This window comes from Telmatherina bonti (genome assembly GCF_933228915.1).
Source record: "Telmatherina bonti genome assembly, chromosome: 1".
NCBI lineage: Eukaryota > Metazoa > Chordata > Actinopteri > Atheriniformes > Telmatherinidae > Telmatherina > Telmatherina bonti.
Window position 1 is genome coordinate 2,761,301 of NC_136619.1, and position 14,559 is coordinate 2,775,859.

The 14,559-nt window shown below is 48.9% G+C and overlaps 1 protein-coding gene across 3 annotated transcripts in view; it reads left to right on the top strand.

Annotated features, from left to right (window-relative positions):
- Positions 1–14,559, top strand: part of lrrk1 (leucine-rich repeat kinase 1) — a 331,059-nt gene that overhangs the window by 194,322 nt on the left and 122,178 nt on the right. The gene's annotated exons all lie outside the window — the stretch shown is intronic.

Consider the following 14,559-nt stretch of genomic DNA (forward strand, 5'->3'; position numbering starts at 1 on the left):
ACCAGTAGAGACATCAGAGACAGGTAGAGACACCAGAGACCAGTAGAGACCGGTAGAGACACCAGAGACCAGTAGAGACACCAGAGACCAGTAGAGACATCAGAGACCAGTAGAGACATCAGAGACAGGTAGAGACATCAGAGACCAGTAGAGACATCAGAGACCAGTAGAGACATCAGAGACCGGTAGAGACATCAGAGACCGGTAGAGACATCACAGACCGGTAGAGACATCAGAGACCAGTAGAGACATCATAGAACAGTAGAGACATCATAGAACAGTAGAGACATCAGACCAGTAGAGACACCAGAGACCAGTAGAGACACCAGAGACCAGTAGAGACCGGTGGAGACACCAGAGACCAGTAGAGACACCAGAGACCAGTAGAGACACCAGAGACCAGTAGAGACATCAGAGACCAGTAGAGACATCAGAGACCAGTAGGGACACCAGAGACCAGTAGAGACCGGTAGAGACACCAGAGACCAGTAGAGACACCAGAGACCAGTAGAGACACCAGAGACCAGTTGAGACATCAGAGACCAGTAGAGACATCAGAGACCGGTAGAGACATCATAGAACAGTAGAGACATCAGAGACAGGTAGAGACATCATAGAACAGTAGAGACATCAGAGACAGGTAGAGACATCATAGAACAGTAGAGACATCAGAGACAGGTAGAGACATCAGAGACCAGTAGAGACATCAGAGACCAGTAGAGACACCAGAGACCAGTAGAGACATCAGAGACCAGTAGAGACACCAGATACCAGTAGAGACAGGTAGAGACATCAGAGACCAGTAGAGACATCATAGAACAGTAGAGACATCAGAGACCAGTAGAGACATCATAGAACAGTAGAGACATCAGAGACAGGTAGAGACATCAGAGACCAGTTGAGACATCAGAGACCAGTTGAGACACCAGAGACCAGTAGAGACCGGTAGAGACATCAGAGACCGGTAGAGACACCAGAGACCAGTAGAGACATCAGAGACCAGTAGAGACATCAGAGACAGGTAGAGACATCAGAGACCAGTAGAGACATCAGAGACCAGTAGAGACATCAGAGACCGGTTGAGACCGGTAGAGACATCAGAGACCAGTTGAGACATCAGAGACCGGTAGAGACATCAGAGACCGGTAGAGACATCAGAGACCAGTAGAGACATCAGAGACCAGTAGAGACATCATAGAACAGTAGAGACATCAGACCAGTAGAGACACCAGAGACCAGTAAAGACCGGTAGAGACACCAGAGACCAGTAGAGACACCAGAGACCAGTAGAGACACCAGAGACCAGTAGAGACATCAGAGACCAGTAGAGACATCAGAGACCAGTAGGGACACCAGAGACCAGTAGAGACCGGTAGAGACACCAGAGACCAGTAGAGACACCAGAGACCAGTAGAGACACCAGAGACCAGTTGAGACATCAGAGACCAGTTGAGACATCAGAGACCGGTAGAGACATCATAGAACAGTAGAGACATCAGAGACAGGTAGAGACATCATAGAACAGTAGAGACATCAGAGACCAGTAGAGACATCAGAGACCAGTAGAGACACCAGAGACCAGTAGAGACACCAGAGACCAGTTGAGACATCAGAGACCAGTTGAGACATCAGAGACCAGTAGAGACATCATAGAACAGTAGAGACATCAGAGACAGGTAGAGACATCAGAGACAGGTAGAGACATCAGAGACCAGTAGAGACATCAGAGACCAGTAGAGACACCAGAGACCAGTAGAGACACCAGAGACAGGTAGACACATCAGAGACAGGTTGAGACATCAGAGACCAGTAGAGACATCAGAGACCAGTAGAGACATCAGAGACCGGTAGAGACATCAGAGACCAGTAGAGACATCAGAGACCGGTAGAGACATCAGAGACCGGTAGAGACATCAGAGACCAGTAGAGACATCAGAGACCAGTAGAGACACCAGAGACCAGTAGAGACCGGTAGAGACACCAGAGACCAGTAGAGACACCAGAGACCAGTAGAGACATCAGAGACCAGTAGAGACATCAGAGACAGGTAGAGACATCAGAGACCAGTAGAGACATCAGAGACCAGTAGAGACATCAGAGACCGGTAGAGACATCAGAGACCAGTAGAGACATCAGAGACCGGTAGAGACATCAGAGACCAGTATAGACATCATAGAACAGTAGAGACATCATAGAACAGTAGAGACATCAGACCAGTAGAGACACCAGAGACCAGTAGAGACACCAGAGACCAGTAGAGACCGGTAAAGACACCAGAGACCAGTAGAGACATCAGAGACAGGTAGAGACATCAGAGACAGGTAGAGACATCATAGAACAGTAGAGACATCAGAGACCAGTAGAGACACCAGAGACCAGTAGAGACCGGTAGAGACATCATAGAACAGTAGAGACACCAGAGACCAGTAGAGACATCAGAGACCAGTAGAGACACCAGAGACCAGTAGAGACCGGTAGAGACATCAGAGACCAGTAGAGACATCAGAGAACAGTAGAGACATCAGAGACAGGTAGAGACATCAGAGACCAGTAGGGACATCAGAGACCAGTAGAGACACCAGAGACCAGTAGAGACTGGTAGAGACTCCAGAGACCAGTAGAGACACCAGAGACCAGTAGAGACCGGTAGAGACATCAGAGACCAGTAGAGACATCAGAGACCAGTAGAGACACCAGAGACCAGTAGAGACATCAGAGACCGGTGGAACATCAGAGACATCAGAGACCAGTAGAGACATCAGAGACCAGTAGAGACACCAGAGACCAGTAGAGACATCAGAGACCAGTTGAGACATCAGAGACCAGTTGAGACACCAGAGACCAGTAGAGACCGGTAGAGACATCAGAGACCGGTAGAGACACCAGAGACCAGTAGAGACATCAGAGACCAGTAGAGACATCAGAGACAGGTAGAGACATCAGAGACCAGTAGAGACATCAGAGACCAGTAGAGACATCAGAGACCGGTTGAGACATCAGAGACCGGTAGAGACATCAGAGACCGGTAGAGACATCAGAGACCGGTAGAGACATCAGAGACCAGTAGAGACATCAGAGACCAGTAGAGACATCATAGAACAGTAGAGACATCAGACCAGTAGAGACACCAGAGACCAGTAAAGACCGATAGAGACACCAGAGACCAGTAGAGACACCAGAGACCAGTAGAGACACCAGAGACCAGTAGAGACATCAGAGACCAGTAGAGACATCAGAGACCAGTAGGGACACCAGAGACCAGTAGAGACCGGTAGAGACACCAGAGACCAGTAGAGACACCAGAGACCAGTAGAGACACCAGAGACCAGTTGAGACATCAGAGACCAGTTGAGACATCAGAGACCGGTAGAGACATCATAGAACAGTAGAGACATCAGAGACAGGTAGAGACATCATAGAACAGTAGAGACATCAGAGACCAGTAGAGACATCAGAGACCAGTAGAGACATCAGAGACCAGTAGAGACACCAGAGACCAGTAGAGACACCAGAGACCAGTTGAGACATCAGAGACCAGTTGAGACATCAGAGACCAGTAGAGACATCATAGAACAGTAGAGACATCAGAGACAGGTAGAGACATCAGAGACAGGTAGAGACATCAGAGACCAGTAGAGACATCAGAGACAGGTAGAGACACCAGAGACCAGTAGAGACACCAGAGACCAGTAGAGACACCAGAGACAGGTAGACACATCAGAGACAGGTTGAGACATCAGAGACCAGTAGAGACATCAGAGACCAGTAGAGACATCAGAGACCGGTAGAGACATCAGAGACCAGTAGAGACATCAGAGACCGGTAGAGACATCAGAGACCGGTAGAGACATCAGAGACCAGTAGAGACATCAGAGACCAGTAGAGACACCAGAGACCAGTAGAGACCGGTAGAGACACCAGAGACCAGTAGAGACACCAGAGACCAGTAGAGACATCAGAGACCAGTAGAGACATCAGAGACAGGTAGAGACATCAGAGACCAGTAGAGACATCAGAGACCAGTAGAGACATCAGAGACCGGTAGAGACATCAGAGACCGGTAGAGACATCAGAGACCAGTAGAGACATCAGAGACCGGTAGAGACATCAGAGACCAGTATAGACATCATAGAACAGTAGAGACATCATAGAACAGTAGAGACATCAGACCAGTAGAGACACCAGAGACCAGTAGAGACACCAGAGACCAGTAGAGACCGGTAAAGACACCAGAGACCAGTAGAGACATCAGAGACAGGTAGAGACATCATAGAACAGTAGAGACATCAGAGACCAGTAGAGACACCAGAGACCAGTAGAGACCGGTAGAGACATCATAGAACAGTAGAGACACCAGAGACCAGTAGAGACATCAGAGACCAGTAGAGACACCAGAGACCAGTAGAGACCGGTAGAGACATCAGAGACCAGTAGAGACATCAGAGAACAGTAGAGACATCAGAGACAGGTAGAGACATCAGAGACCAGTAGAGACATCAGAGACCCGTTGAGACACCAGAGACCAGTAGAGACACCAGAGACAGGTAGACACATCAGAGACAGGTTGAGACATCAGAGACCAGTGGAGACATCATAGACCGGTAGAGACATCAGAGACCGGTAGAGACATCAGAGACCGGTAGAGACATCAGAGACCAGTAGAGACATCAGAGACCGGTAGAGACATCAGAGACCAGTAGAGACATCAGAGACCAGTAGAGACATCAGAGACAGGTAGAGACACCAGAGACCAGTAGAGACCGGTAGAGACACCAGAGACCAGTAGAGACACCAGAGACCAGTAGAGACATCAGAGACCAGTAGAGACATCAGAGACAGGTAGAGACATCAGAGACCAGTAGAGACATCAGAGACCAGTAGAGACATCAGAGACCGGTTGAGACATCAGAGACCGGTAGAGACATCACAGACCGGTAGAGACATCAGAGACCAGTAGTGACATCATAGAACAGTAGAGACATCATAGAACAGTAGAGACATCAGACCAGTAGAGACACCAGAGACCAGTAGAGACACCAGAGACCAGTAGAGACCGGTGGAGATACCAGAGACCAGTAGAGACACCAGAGACCAGTAGAGACATCAGAGACCAGTAGAGACATCAGAGACCAGTAGGGACACCAGAGACCAGTAGAGACCGGTAGAGACACCAGAGACCAGTAGAGACACCAGAGACCAGTAGAGACACCAGAGACCAGTTGAGACATCAGAGACCAGTAGAGACATCAGAGACCGGTAGAGACATCATAGAACAGTAGAGACATCAGAGACAGGTAGAGACATCATAGAACAGTAGAGACATCAGAGACAGGTAGAGACATCATAGAACAGTAGAGACATCAGAGACAGGTAGAGACATCAGAGACCAGTAGAGACATCAGAGACCAGTAGAGACACCAGAGACCAGTAGAGACATCAGAGACCAGTAGAGACATCAGAGACCAGTAGAGACACCAGAGACCAGTAGAGACCGGTAGAGACACCAGAGACCAGTAGAGACACCAGAGACCAGTAGAGACATCAGAGACCAGTAGAGACATCAGAGACAGGTAGAGACATCAGAGACCAGTAGAGACATCAGAGACCGGTAGAGACATCAGAGACCGGTAGAGACATCAGAGACCGGTAGAGACATCAGAGACCAGTATAGACATCATAGAACAGTAGAGACATCATAGAACAGTAGAGACATCAGACCAGTAGAGACACCAGAGACCAGTAGAGACCGGTAGAGACATCAGAGACCAGTATAGACATCATAGAACAGTAGAGACATCATAGAACAGTAGAGACATCAGAGACCGGTAGAGACATCAGAGACCAGTAGAGACACCAGAGACCAGTAGAGACTGGTAGAGACTCCAGAGACCAGTAGAGACACCAGAGACCAGTAGAGACCGGTAGAGACATCAGAGACCAGTAGAGACATCAGAGACCAGTAGAGACACCAGAGACCAGTAGAGACATCAGAGACCGGTGGAACATCAGAGACATCAGAGACCAGTAGAGACATCAGAGACCAGTAGAGACACCAGAGACCAGTAGAGACCGGTAGAGACACCAGAGACCAGTAGAGACACCAGAGACCAGTAGAGACACCAGAGACATCAGAGACCAGCAGAGACATCAGAGACCAGTAGAGACATCAGAGACCAGTTGAGACATCAGAGACCAGTTGAGACATCAGAGACCAGTAGAGACATCATAGAACAGTAGAGACATCAGAGACAGGTAGAGACATCAGAGACAGGTAGAGACATCAGAGACCAGTAGAGACATCAGAGACAGATAGAGACACCAGAGACCAGTAGAGACATCAGAGACCAGTAGAGACACCAGAGACCAGTAGAGACATCAGAGACCAGTAGAGAAATCAGAGACCAGTTGAGACATCAGAGACCAGTAGAGACATCATAGAACAGTAGAGACATCAGAGACAGGTAGAGACATCAGAGACCAGTAGAGACATCAGAGACAGGTAGAGACATCAGAGACCAGTAGAGACACCAGAGACCAGTAGAGACACCAGAGACAGGTAGACACATCAGAGACAGGTTGAGACATCAGAGACCAGTAGAGACATCATAGACCAGTAGAGACATCAGAGACCGGTAGAGACATCAGAGACCGGTAGAGACATCAGAGACCAGTAGAGACATCAGAGACCGGTAGAGACATCAGAGACCAGTAGAGACATCAGAGACCAGTAGAGACATCAGAGACAGGTAGAGACACCAGAGACCAGTAGAGACCGGTAGAGACACCAGAGACCAGTAGAGACACCAGAGACCAGTAGAGACATCAGAGACCAGTAGAGACATCAGAGACCAGTAGAGACATCAGAGACCGGTTGAGACATCAGAGACCGGTAGAGACATCAGAGACCGGTAGAGACATCACAGACCGGTAGAGACATCAGAGACCAGTAGTGACATCATAGAACAGTAGAGACATCATAGAACAGTAGAGACATCAGACCAGTAGAGACACCAGAGACCAGTAGAGACACCAGAGACCAGTAGAGACCGGTGGAGACACCAGAGACCAGTAGAGACACCAGAGACCAGTAGAGACATCAGAGACCAGTAGGGACACCAGAGACCAGTAGAGACCGGTAGAGACACCAGAGACCAGTAGAGACACCAGAGACCAGTAGAGACATCAGAGACCAGTTGAGACATCATAGAACAGTAGAGACATCAGAGACAGGTAGAGACATCATAGAACAGTAGAGACATCAGAGACAGGTAGAGACATCATAGAACAGTAGAGACATCAGAGACAGGTAGAGACATCAGAGACCAGTAGAGACATCAGAGACCAGTAGAGACACCAGAGACCAGTAGAGACATCAGAGACCAGTAGAGACACCAGATACCAGTAGAGACAGGTAGAGACATCAGAGACCAGTAGAGACATCAGAGACCAGTAGAGACATCATAGAACAGTAGAGACATCAGAGACAGGTAGAGACATCAGAGACCAGTTGAGACATCAGAGACCAGTTGAGACATCAGAGACCAGTAGAGACACCAGAGACCAGTAGAGACCGGTAGAGACATCAGAGACCGGTAGAGACACCAGAGACCAGTAGAGACATCAGAGACCAGTAGAGACATCAGAGACAGGTAGAGACATCAGAGACCAGTAGAGACATCAGAGACCAGTAGAGACATCAGAGACCGGTTGAGACATCAGAGACCGGTAGAGACATCAGAGACCAGTAGAGACATCAGAGACCGGTAGAGACATCAGAGACCGGTAGAGACATCAGAGACCAGTAGAGACATCAGAGACCAGTAGAGACATCATAGAACAGTAGAGACATCAGACCAGTAGAGACATCAGAGACCAGTAGAGACACCAGAGACCAGTAAAGACCGGTAGAGACACCAGAGACCAGTAGAGACACCAGAGACCAGTAGAGAAACCAGAGACCAGTAGAGACATCAGAGACCAGTAGAGACATCAGAGACCAGTAGGGACACCAGAGACCAGTAGAGACCGGTAGAGACACCAGAGACCAGTAGAGACACCAGAGACCAGTAGAGACACCAGAGACCAGTTGAGACATCAGAGACCAGTTGAGACATCAGAGACCAGTTGAGACATCAGAGACCGGTAGAGACATCATAGAACAGTAGAGACATCAGAGACAGGTAGAGACATCATAGAACAGTAGAGACATCAGAGACCAGTAGAGACATCAGAGACCAGTAGAGACATCAGAGACCAGTAGAGACACCAGAGACCAGTAGAGACACCAGAGACCTGTTGAGACATCAGAGACCAGTTGAGACATCAGAGACCAGTAGAGACATCATAGAACAGTAGAGACATCAGAGACAGGTAGAGACATCAGAGACAGGTAGAGACATCAGAGACCAGTAGAGACATCAGAGACAGGTAGAGACACCAGAGACCAGTAGAGACACCAGAGACCAGTAGAGACACCAGAGACAGGTAGACACATCAGAGACAGGTTGAGACATCAGAGACCAGTAGAGACATCAGAGACCAGTAGAGACATCAGAGACCGGTAGAGACATCAGAGACCGGTAGAGACATCAGAGACCAGTAGAGACATCAGAGACCAGTAGAGACACCAGAGACCAGTAGAGACCGGTAGAGACACCAGAGACCAGTAGAGACACCAGAGACCAGTAGAGACATCAGAGACCAGTAGAGACATCAGAGACAGGTAGAGACATCAGAGACCAGTAGAGACATCAGAGACCAGTAGAGACATCAGAGACCGGTAGAGACATCAGAGACCGGTAGAGACATCAGAGACCAGTAGAGACATCAGAGACCGGTAGAGACATCAGAGACCAGTATAGACATCATAGAACAGTAGAGACATCATAGAACAGTAGAGACATCAGACCAGTAGAGACACCAGAGACCAGTAGAGACCGGTAAAGACACCAGAGACCAGTAGAGACATCAGAGACAGGTAGAGACATCAGAGACAGGTAGAGACATCATAGAACAGTAGAGACATCAGAGACCAGTAGAGACACCAGAGACCAGTAGAGACCGGTAGAGACATCATAGAACAGTAGAGACACCAGAGACCAGTAGAGACATCAGAGACCAGTAGAGACACCAGAGACCAGTAGAGACCGGTAGAGACATCAGAGACCAGTAGAGACATCAGAGAACAGTAGAGACATCAGAGACAGGTAGAGACATCAGAGACCGGTTGAGACATCAGAGACCGGTAGAGACATCAGAGACCAGTAGGGACATCAGAGACCAGTAGAGACACCAGAGACCAGTAGAGACTGGTAGAGACTCCAGAGACCAGTAGAGACACCAGAGACCAGTAGAGACCGGTAGAGACATCAGAGACCAGTAGAGACATCAGAGACCAGTAGAGACATCAGAGACCAGTAGAGACACCAGAGACCAGTAGAGACTGGTAGAGACTCCAGAGACCAGTAGAGACACCAGAGACCAGTAGAGACCGGTAGAGACATCAGAGACCAGTAGAGACCGGTAGAGACATCAGAGACCAGTAGAGACATCAGAGACCAGTAGAGACACCAGAGACCAGTAGAGACATCAGAGACCGGTGGAACATCAGAGACATCAGAGACCAGTAGAGACATCAGAGACCAGTAGAGACATCAGAGACCAGTAGAGACACCAGAGACCAGTAGAGACCGGTAGAGACATCAGAGACCAGTAGAGACATCAGAGACCAGTAGAGACATCAGAGACAGGTAGAGACATCAGAGACAGGTAGAGACATCATAGAACAGTAGAGACATCAGAGACCAGTAGAGACACCAGAGACCAGTAGAGACCGGTAGAGACATCATAGAACAGTAGAGACACCAGAGACCAGTAGAGACATCAGAGACCAGTAGAGACACCAGAGACCAGTAGAGACCGGTAGAGACATCAGAGACCAGTAGAGACATCAGAGAACAGTAGAGACATCAGAGACAGGTAGAGACATCAGAGACCAGTAGAGACATCAGAGACCGGTTGAGACATCAGAGACCGGTAGAGACATCAGAGACCAGTAGGGACATCAGAGACCAGTAGAGACACCAGAGACCAGCAGAGACTGGTAGAGACTCCAGAGACCAGTAGAGACACCAGAGACCGGTAGAGACATCAGAGAACAGTAGAGACATCAGAGACCAGTAGAGACACCAGAGACCAGTAGAGACATCAGAGACCGGTGGAACATCAGAGACATCAGAGACCAGTAGAGACATCAGAGACCAGTAGAGACATCAGAGACCAGTAGAGACACCAGAGACCAGTAGAGACATCAGAGACCAGTAGAGACATCAGAGAACAGTAGAGACATCAGAGACAGGTAGAGACATCAGAGACAGGTAGAGACATCATAGAACAGTAGAGACATCAGAGACCAGTAGAGACACCAGAGACCAGTAGAGACCGGTAGAGACATCAGAGACCAGTAGAGACACCAGAGACCAGTAGAGACTGGTAGAGACATCATAGAACAGTAGAGACACCAGAGACCAGTAGAGACATCAGAGACCAGTAGAGACACCAGAGACCAGTAGAGACCAGTAGAGACATCAGGAGACCAGTAGAGACATCAGAGACCATTTGAGACATCAGAGACCAGTAGAGACATCATAGAACAGTAGAGACATCAGAGACAGGTAGAGACATCATAGAACAGTAGAGACATCAGAGACCAGTAGAGACACCAGAGACCAGTAGAGACTGGTAGAGACTCCAGAGACCAGTAGAGACACCAGAGACCAGTAGAGACCAGTTGAGACATCAGAGACCGGTAGAGACATCAGAGACCAGTAGAGACACCAAAGACCAGTAGAGACCGGTAGAGACATCAGAGACCAGTAGAGACACCAAAGACCAGTAGAGACCGGTAGAGACATCAGAGACCAGTAGAGACATCATAGAACAGTAGAGACATCAGAGACCAGTTGAGACATCAGAGACCAGTAGAGACATCAGAGACCAGTTGAGACACCAGAGACCAGTAGAGACACCAGAGACCAGTAGAGACCGGTAGAGACATCAGAGACCGGTAGAGACATCAGAGACCAGTAGAGACACCAGAGACCAGTAGAGACATCAGAGACCGGTGGAGACATCAGAGACCAGTAGAGACATCAGAGACCAGTAGAGACCAGTAGAGACATCATAGAACAGTAGAGACATCAGAGACCAGTAGAGACACCAGAGACCAGTAGAGACCGGTAGAGACACCAGAGACCAGTAGAGACACCAGAGACCAGTAGAGACACCAGAGACCAGTTGAGACATCAGAGACCAGTAGAGACATCAGAGACCGGTAGAGACATCATAGAACAGTAGAGACATCAGAGACAGGTAGAGACATCATAGAACAGTAGAGACATCAGAGACAGGTAGAGACATCATAGAACAGTAGAGACATCAGAGACAGGTAGAGACATCAGAGACCAGTAGAGACATCAGAGACCAGTAGAGACACCAGAGACCAGTAGAGACATCAGAGACCAGTAGAGACACCAGATACCAGTAGAGACAGGTAGAGACATCAGAGACCAGTAGAGACATCATAGAACAGTAGAGACATCAGAGACCAGTAGAGACATCATAGAACAGTAGAGACATCAGAGACAGGTAGAGACATCAGAGACCAGTTGAGACATCAGAGACCAGTTGAGACATCAGAGACCAGTAGAGACACCAGAGACCAGTAGAGACCGGTAGAGACATCAGAGACCGGTAGAGACACCAGAGACCAGTAGAGACATCAGACACCAGTAGAGACATCAGAGACAGGTAGAGACATCAGAGACCAGTAGAGACATCAGAGACCAGTAGAGACATCAGAGACCGGTTGAGACATCAGAGACCGGTAGAGACATCAGAGACCAGTTGAGACATCAGAGACCGGTAGAGACATCAGAGACCGGTAGAGACATCAGAGACCAGTAGAGACATCAGAGACCAGTAGAGACATCATAGAACAGTAGAGACATCAGACCAGTAGAGACATCAGAGACCAGTAGAGACACCAGAGACCAGTAAAGACCGGTAGAGACACCAGAGACCAGTAGAGACACCAGAGACCAGTAGAGAAACCAGAGACCAGTAGAGACATCAGAGACCAGTAGAGACATCAGAGACCAGTAGGGACACCAGAGACCAGTAGAGACCGGTAGAGACACCAGAGACCAGTAGAGACACCAGAGACCAGTAGAGACACCAGAGACCAGTTGAGACATCAGAGACCAGTTGAGACATCAGAGACCGGTAGAGACATCATAGAACAGTAGAGACATCAGAGACAGGTAGAGACATCATAGAACAGTAGAGACATCAGAGACCAGTAGAGACATCAGAGACCAGTAGAGACATCAGAGACCAGTAGAGACACCAGAGACCAGTAGAGACACCAGAGACCAGTTGAGACATCAGAGACCAGTTGAGACATCAGAGACCAGTAGAGACATCATAGAACAGTAGAGACATCAGAGACAGGTAGAGACATCAGAGACAGGTAGAGACATCAGAGACCGGTAGAGACATCAGAGACAGGTAGAGACACCAGAGACCAGTAGAGACACCAGAGACCAGTAGAGACACCAGAGACAGGTAGACACATCAGAGACAGGTTGAGACATCAGAGACCGGTAGAGACATCAGAGACCGGTAGAGACATCAGAGACCGGTAGAGACATCAGAGACCGGTAGAGACATCAGAGACCAGTAGAGACATCAGAGACCAGTAGAGACACCAGAGACCAGTAGAGACCGGTAGAGACACCAGAGACCAGTAGAGACACCAGAGACCAGTAGAGACATCAGAGACCGGTAGAGACATCAGAGACAGGTAGAGACATCAGAGACCAGTAGAGACATCAGAGACCAGTAGAGACATCAGAGACCGGTAGAGACATCAGAGACCGGTAGAGACATCAGAGACCAGTAGAGACATCAGAGACCGGTAGAGACATCAGAGACCAGTATAGACATCATAGAACAGTAGAGACATCATAGAACAGTAGAGACATCAGACCAGTAGAGACACCAGAGACCAGTAGAGACCGGTAAAGACACCAGAGACCAGTAGAGACATCAGAGACAGGTAGAGACATCAGAGACAGGTAGAGACATCATAGAACAGTAGAGACATCAGAGACCAGTAGAGACACCAGAGACCAGTAGAGACCGGTAGAGACATCATAGAACAGTAGAGACACCAGAGACCAGTAGAGACATCAGAGACCAGTAGAGACACCAGAGACCAGTAGAGACCGGTAGAGACATCAGAGACCAGTAGAGACATCAGAGAACAGTAGAGACATCAGAGACAGGTAGAGACATCAGAGACCGGTTGAGACATCAGAGACCGGTAGAGACATCAGAGACCAGTAGGGACATCAGAGACCAGTAGAGACACCAGAGACCAGTAGAGACTGGTAGAGACTCCAGAGACCAGTAGAGACACCAGAGACCAGTAGAGACCGGTAGAGACATCAGAGACCAGTAGAGACATCAGAGACCAGTAGAGACACCAGAGACCAGTAGAGACTGGTAGAGACTCCAGAGACCAGTAGAGACACCAGAGACCAGTAGAGACCGGTAGAGACATCAGAGACCAGTAGAGACCGGTAGAGACATCAGAGACCAGTAGAGACATCAGAGACCAGTAGAGACACCAGAGACCAGTAGAGACATCAGAGACCGGTGGAACATCAGAGACATCAGAGACCAGTAGAGACATCAGAGACCAGTAGAGACATCAGAGACCAGTAGAGACACCAGAGACCAGTAGAGACCGGTAGAGACATCAGAGACCAGTAGAGACATCAGAGACCAGTAGAGACATCAGAGACAGGTAGAGACATCAGAGACAGGTAGAGACATCATAGAACAGTAGAGACATCAGAGACCAGTAGAGACACCAGAGACCAGTAGAGACCGGTAGAGACATCATAGAACAGTAGAGACACCAGAGACCAGTAGAGACATCAGAGACCAGTAGAGACACCAGAGACCAGTAGAGACCGGTAGAGACATCAGAGACCAGTAGAGACATCAGAGAACAGTAGAGACATCAGAGACAGGTAGAGACATCAGAGACCAGTAGAGACATCAGAGACCGGTTGAGACATCAGAGACCGGTAGAGACATCAGAGACCGGTAGGGACATCAGAGACCAGTAGAGACACCAGAGACCAGCAGAGACTGGTAGAGACTCCAGAGACCAGTAGAGACACCAGAGACCGGTAGAGACATCAGAGAACAGTAGAGACATCAGAGACCAGTAGAGACACCAGAGACCAGTAGAGACATCAGAGACCGGTGGAACATCAGAGACATCAGAGACCAGTAGAGACATCAGAGACCAGTAGAGACATCAGAGACCAGTAGAGACACCAGAGACCAGTAGAGACATCAGAGACCAGTAGAGACATCAGAGAACAGTAGAGACATCAGAGACAGGTAGAGACATCAGAGACAGGTAGAGACATCATAGAACAGTAGAGACATCAGAGACCAGTAGAGACACCAGAGACCAGTAGA